Raw genomic sequence first — 7,218 nt, 5'->3', positions numbered from 1 at the left:
CAAATAAATAAATAAATAAATCTTTAAAAAAAAAAACCAACCTTAATCCTCCCATTGAGTTAAGCACATTAAAAACTGTTTTTCATCTTTCTAGAATTTCATCTCTGAAGACATGCCTTTTTTAAAAATTAAAATCATGCCATTTGAAAAGTAAAATATTGTTTTCTCCTTTATTTACCTTTTATTTTCCCATATCAGTAAATACTTTTCAAAACATGATTTTGAATCATCACATATTCTACTTTATAGATGTACCATAATTTAATTACTGTCCTTATCACTGCATAGTTTACAACCAATTTTATCTATTAAATGTTGTACTGAACATCCTTATATACAAATCTTTTTTCTACATCTCTAATAATTTCTGATTTGTTCACAAAATTGAAATTACTGGGTGAAAGAGTATAATTTAAGACCATGGATTAACTGACACATTACTTTTTAGAAAGATATACTAAATTATATTCTAATCAGCCTTGTGTAGGAATGCTTGCTCTACCAGATCCTTGAGAGAACAGATTAACAAATTTGTGGGTAGACTTCTGCTTCCACAATTGGCTGACTAGATTATAAAAACCTTCTACCTGTGAATAATCAGAAAAGCTAGATAAAATATATTAAAAGAAATATTTTTAAAGACATGAGACCTGGGGCATCTGGGTGGCTCAGTTTGTTGAGCGTCCAGCTCTTGATTTCAGCTCAGGTCATGATCTCAGGGTCCTAGGATCCAGCTCCATGTCGGGCTCAGCAGGGAGTCTGCTTGACTCCCTCTCCGTTTGCCCCTCCCCCTGCTCTTTCTCTGTATCTCTCAAATAAATAAAAAATAAATAAATTTTTCAGGGAAAATAAAAAGACATGAGACCTACCAAGAAAATGAAATTTGCAGGGAAAAGATATGGAAGAGAAGAAAAATTTTAAAATGTAAAGTTAGGGTCACTTTTATAGTTATGGGTATTACTGACATTGAAAGTGAAAGTGTCAGCTAAGAGCCTGAGTAACAAAGTAGAGCTTCAGCAGTCTCAAGCTGAGGGGTCAAAACTTGGAAATAACTAAGGAGGAGGGACTCTGGTAAACATCCTAGGCTTATAGGATTGGAAGCCTAAAAGGCCCAAGGTTTAAGGGTGAACCAGAAATAGACCATACCTCACAAACACTTAAATCCAGCTTGACTGGATTAAGGTAATCAGTTCCCTAGCCTAAATACCTTATAGAAGCAAAATAAATCCTCTCTGAAGGAAGACAGCATAATCCAGAGCCACAAATCATCTCCACCATTTTTCATACAAAATGTCTGACACTTAATAAAAATATGACTAAGTATATAAGAAGACTAGAGAGGAAAAAATGAGAGCTAGACCATAAAAACAGAGCAACAAAAAAATCCAGAAATTGTAGATATCATAGATTGATATGTTCATGAAACAAGATAAAAGTTAAAACTAGACAATATTAAAAAGGAATCAAATTAATAGAATTGAAAAATATAATAAGTGAAATTTGAAACTCAATAAATGAACAACCTAAAACAACCCAAACATCTATCAGCAGATGCATGATAAATAAAATGTGGTACATTTATATAATGTATTATTCAGAAATAAAAAGTACTGATACATGGAATAACATAGATGAATCTTGAAAAATTTTGCTAAGTGAAATAAGCCAGCCACAAAAGAGTGCATATTGTTGTTAGATTCCATTTATATGAGAAGTCCAGAACAGGCAAATCTATAGAGGCAGAAAGTAGACTAGTGGTTGCCTGGGGGTAGGCAAGATGGGAGATTATGAGATGACAGCTAGGGAGCACAGGGTTTCTTGGGGGGTTATAAAAGTGACCTAAAAATGATTGTGGTATTATTTATGAATCTCAAAGCATGTTCTGGAGGGGCAGGGATCATTGGGAGACTTCTCCAAAAACAAAAAAGCTGGCAGACTCTGTTTCCCTCCCCCTCCCCCTAGCCTGTATAACTAGACACTGCAGCACCCAGCACAGCACCAACACCCTCCACCTAAATGAGTAACGACACACCCTGCCCCTGCGTTCTGCAGACACAGCTCCTCTACCCAGGCCTCAGCTCCAGATCTCCTCCTACAACAGACCCAGCAAAACTTGTCAACACAGTATGCCCCACACCTGCACTGTTCTGTGGATCTGCCCACTCCAGCCTTGCATGCAGCAGCAGTTTTCTAAAGTAGCTCAGGGTCCCCTCTCACAGTAGACCTGCACAAACCTTGCTAACACCGCATGCCCCCACATTCGCCTAGAGACCTGCCCCCCCTAATATGGCCTTGGCCAGAGCCCATCCAAAGTGGCAGCACAAGCCTGATACTGTGTAAGCAGCCCTAAGAGGGGCAAGCACCACTCCACAGTGACTCCTGCCGCCAGGAGAGAAGATAACCACACACACCAGTCCAACAGTGGACCCAGCAGTAGGCTGAGGGCAGACACCTGGTGTGATTGAGACCCCACTCACCAATGAAAGTTTCTCACGGGACAACACACGGAAAGTGCCCTGAAACTCCAACTACTGCATCTCTGGCAAATGCCTGGTCTGACTCAACTAAAGCCCAAGGCAGCCCCAGACTGGCCCATTAACAACACAGGGATCTAACCCTGCCCACAACAGGCAAAGAGAACCATTACAGACAACTGGACTAAAGACAGAACATGGCTCAGCCACAACAGTAAGGTCAGACAACACATACAGGAGACACTCCTGAAGCACCAGGTTCTAGTGAACAGGGAACATTGCACTACTGCCTCTTCTTTATAAGGCCACTACTTTCAAGAGCAGGAGACTTAGCTGACTTTCCTATAACACAGAAGCAGACACTGAGAGTTAGACAAGATGAGAAGACTGAGGAATATGTGCCAAATGAAAGAAGAGGACAAAATCATGCAACAGTCATAAGCAAAACAGGTAAGTAATATACCTCATAGAGAATTTAAAGTAATGGTCATAAATATACTCACTGGACTTGAGAAAAGAGTGGACGACCTCAGTGAGATCCTTACCATGTTTTATAGAAAACATAATAAGGGGTGCCTGGGTGGCCCAGTCAGTTAAACATCTGCCTTTGGCTCAGATCACGATCCCAGGGTCATGTCGGGCTCTCTACTCAGCAGGAGCCTGCTTCTCCCTCTCCCTCCCGCTCCCCCTACTTGTACTCTCTCTCTGTCAAATAAATAAATAAAATCTTAAAAAAAAAAAAAGAAAACAATCAGAGATGAAGAACTCAGTAGCTGAAATTAAAAATACACTAAATGGAATAAACAGATTAGAGAAAGCAGAAGAATGGGTCAGTGACCTGGAGGACAGAGTAATGAAAAACAAGCTGAACAGGAGAGAGAAAAATAATAATAAAAAATGAAAACAGACTTAAAGTACCCTGTGACACCATCAAGTGTAACAACATTCATACTATAGGGATCCCAGTATGAGAAAATAGAGAAAAAGGAGCAGAAAATTTATTTGAAGAAATAATAACAGATGGGGCACCTGAGTGGCTCAGCCAGTTAAGTGTCTGCCTTTGGCTTAGGTCATTATCACAGGGTCCTGGGATCGAGCTCCACATCGGGCTCCCTGCTCAGTGGGGAGTCTGCTTCTCCCTCTCCTCTACCCCTCCCCCTGCTCATGCTCTCTCTCTCTCTCTCTCTTAAATAATAACATAAAATCTTAAAAAAAAGAAAGAGAGAACAGAAAATTTCCCAAATCTGGGGAAGGAAACAGAAATCCAGATCAAGGAGCCACAAAGAGCCCCCAACAAAATCAACCCAAGGAGATACACAACCAAGACATATAGTAATTAAAATGTCAAAAAGTAGTAGCGACTTTTAAAAGCTGCAAAAGAAAACAGTTATATACAAGGAAAATCCCATAAACCTATTAGCTAATTTTTCAGCAGGTCAGAAAAAAGAGGCAGGATATATTCAAAGTGCTGAAAGGAAAAACTCTGCAGTCAGGAATACTCTATCCAGCAAGGCTATCTTTCAGAATAGAAGGAGAGATAAGTTTCCCAGACAAACAAAACTTAAAGGAATTCATGACCATTAAACCAGCCCTACAAGAACTATTAAAGCAGACTTTTTGAGTGGGAAGAAGGTAGGAGTAAGGTAGGAGTAAGATAGGAGTAAGAAAAGTTAGGAAGCACAAGAACAGTAAAAATAAATATTTCTGTAAAAATTAGTCAAGGAATTCACAAAATAAAAGGATGTTAAAGTATGACACCACATACCTAAAACATGGGGTGGGGAGGGAAGGAGTAAAGAATGGGTTCAAACTTAAATGACCTACTTAATATATACTATACTATATATGCTATATACATAAGATGTTATATACAAACCTAATGGTAACCATAAATCAAAAACCAGTAATATATATGCAAAAAATAAAGAGAAAGGAATCCAAGTACATCACCAAAGAAAACAAGCAAAGCATGAGAGGTGAGAGCAAGAAAGAAAGGAAAAGAGAAAAACTACAACCATAAAACAAGCAACAGAATGTCAGTAAGTACATACCTACCAATAATTATTTTGAATATTAATGACTAAACACTTGAATCATAAGACACTGGGTACCAGAATGGATAAAAAGACAAGACCTATCTATATGCTTGCTGCCTACAAGAGCTTCATTTCAGACCTAAACACACATGAAGATTGAAAGTGAAGGGATGCAAAAGCATTTATCATGCAAATAGTAGTGATACTTATATAGGAAAAAAATAGACTTTAAAACAGACTATAACAAGAGACAAAGAAGAACACTATATAATCATAAAAGGAAGAGTCCAATGAGAAGACATAACAATTATAAATATTTATGCACCCAACAAGGGAGCACCCAAATATATTAAACAACCAATAACAACATAAAGGAAGTAATCAATAGTAATACAATAATAGTAGGGGACTTTAACACCACACTTACATCAGTAGACAGATCATCCAAACAGAAAATCTACAAGGAAAGAGTAGTTTTGAATGAAATATTGGACCAGATGGATCTGACAGACATATTCAAGACATTCTATCCTAAAGCAACAGAATACACAATTTTTTCAAGTGCACATGAAATATTTTCCAGAAGATCACATATTAGGCCACAAAACAAGTCTTGACAAATTCAAAAAGACTGAAGTCATACTAGGCATCTTTTCAGACCATATGCCATGAAACTAGAAATCAACCACAAGAAAAAAATTTGGGAAGAACACAAATACATGGAAGTTAAATAATATGCTACTAAACAATGAATGGTCAACCAAAGAATGAAAGAGGAAATCAAAAAATACATGGAGAGGCACCTGGGTGATGTGGTTTGTTAAATGTCCAACTCTTAGTTTCAGCTCAGGGTCGTGGGATCAAGCCCCAAGTCGAGCTCCATGTTCAGCTTAGAGTCTGCTTGTGATTCTCTCTGTCCTCTCCCCTCTGCCCCTCCCCACCATGTGTACTCTCACTCTAAAATAAACAAATCTTTAAAAAAAAATACATGGACACAGATGAAAATACAATGGTCCAAGACCTTTGGAATACAGCAAAAGCTGTTCTAAGAGAAAAGTTTATAACAATACAGGACTATCTCAAGAAGCAAGAAAAATCTCTGGGGTGCCTGGGTGGCTCAGTCGGTTAAGCATCTGCCTTCGGCTCAGGTCATGATCCCTTCTGGGATCATGTCCCGAGTCAGGCTCCCTACTCAATAGGGAGCCTGCTTCTCCCTCGGTCCCACTCCCCCTGCTTGTGCTCTCTCTCTCTCTCTCTCAAATAAATAAATAAATAAAATCTTTAAAACACACACACACACACAATAGAACAGATCAATGAAACTAGGAGATGGTTATTTGAAAAGGTCAACAAAATTGATAAACCTCTAGCAAGACTCACTAAAAAAAAGGGGGGGGAGGATCCAAATAAACAAAATTACTAATAGCAGAAATAACACCACAGAAATACAAACAATTATAACAGAATATTATGAAAACCTCTGTGCCAACAAATTGGACAACAAAGAAATGGATAAATTCCTAGAAACATATAACCTATCAAAACTAAAGCAAGAAAAAATAAAAAATTTGAACAGATCAATTACTAGTAATGAAACTGAATCAGTAATCAAAAAACCCCAAAAAAACAAAAGTCCAGGACCAGAGAGAGCTTCACAAGCTAATTCTATCAAACACTTAAAGAGTTAATACCTTTTCTCCTCAAACTATTCCAAAAAATATATAAGGGAAAGGAAAACTTCCAAATTCATTCTATGAAGCCAGTATCATCCTGATTCCAAAACCAGAGAAAGCCACCACAATAAAAAAAAATTTTTTTTAAAAAGAGAGAGAGAGAGAACTACAGGCCAATATCTCTCATGAATATAGATGCAAAAATCCTCGACAAAATAATAGCAAACCAAATACAAAAATAAATTTAAAAAATCATTCACCACGATCAAGTGGGATTTATTCCCTCCATGCAAGGGTGGTTCAATATTCACCAAACAATCAACATGATACCTCACATCAATAAAAAAAAAAAAAAAAAAGGATAAAAGCCATAAGATCATTTCAACAGATGCTGAATAAGCATTTGACAAAGTACAACATCCATTCATGATAAAAACCCTCTGCAAAGTAGGTCTAGAGAAAACATATCTCAACATAATAAAGGCCTTACATGAAAAATCCACTTAACAGCATACTCAATGGGGAAAAACTTAGAGCTTCTCCCCTAAGATCAGGAACACGACAAGGATGTCCACTCTCACCACTATTATTCAACATAGTAGTGGAAGTCCTAGACATAGCAATGAGACAAGAAGTAAAATGCATCCAAATTGGTAAGGAAGAAATAAAACTCTCACTATTTGCAGATGACATGATACTATATATAGAAAACCTTAAAGACTCCCCCCCCCCAAAACTACTAGAATTGATAAATGAATTCAGTATAGTCACAGGATACAAGATCAGTGTTCAGAAATCTGTTGATTTCTTGTACACTAATAATGAAACAGAAGTGAAATTAAGAAAACAACCCCATATACAACTGCACCAAAAAGAATAAAGTATCTAGGAATAAACTTAACCAAAGAGGTGAAAGACCTGTACTCTGAAAACTATAAAACACTGAAAAAAGAAATTCAAGATGATGCAAAGAAATGGAAACACATTCCATGCTCATGGGTTGGAAGAACAAATATTGTTAAAATATCCATACCA

This window comes from Halichoerus grypus, chromosome 4, assembly GCF_964656455.1.
Source record: "Halichoerus grypus chromosome 4, mHalGry1.hap1.1, whole genome shotgun sequence".
NCBI lineage: Eukaryota > Metazoa > Chordata > Mammalia > Carnivora > Phocidae > Halichoerus > Halichoerus grypus.
Note: the sequence above shows the minus strand (reverse complement) of the source record.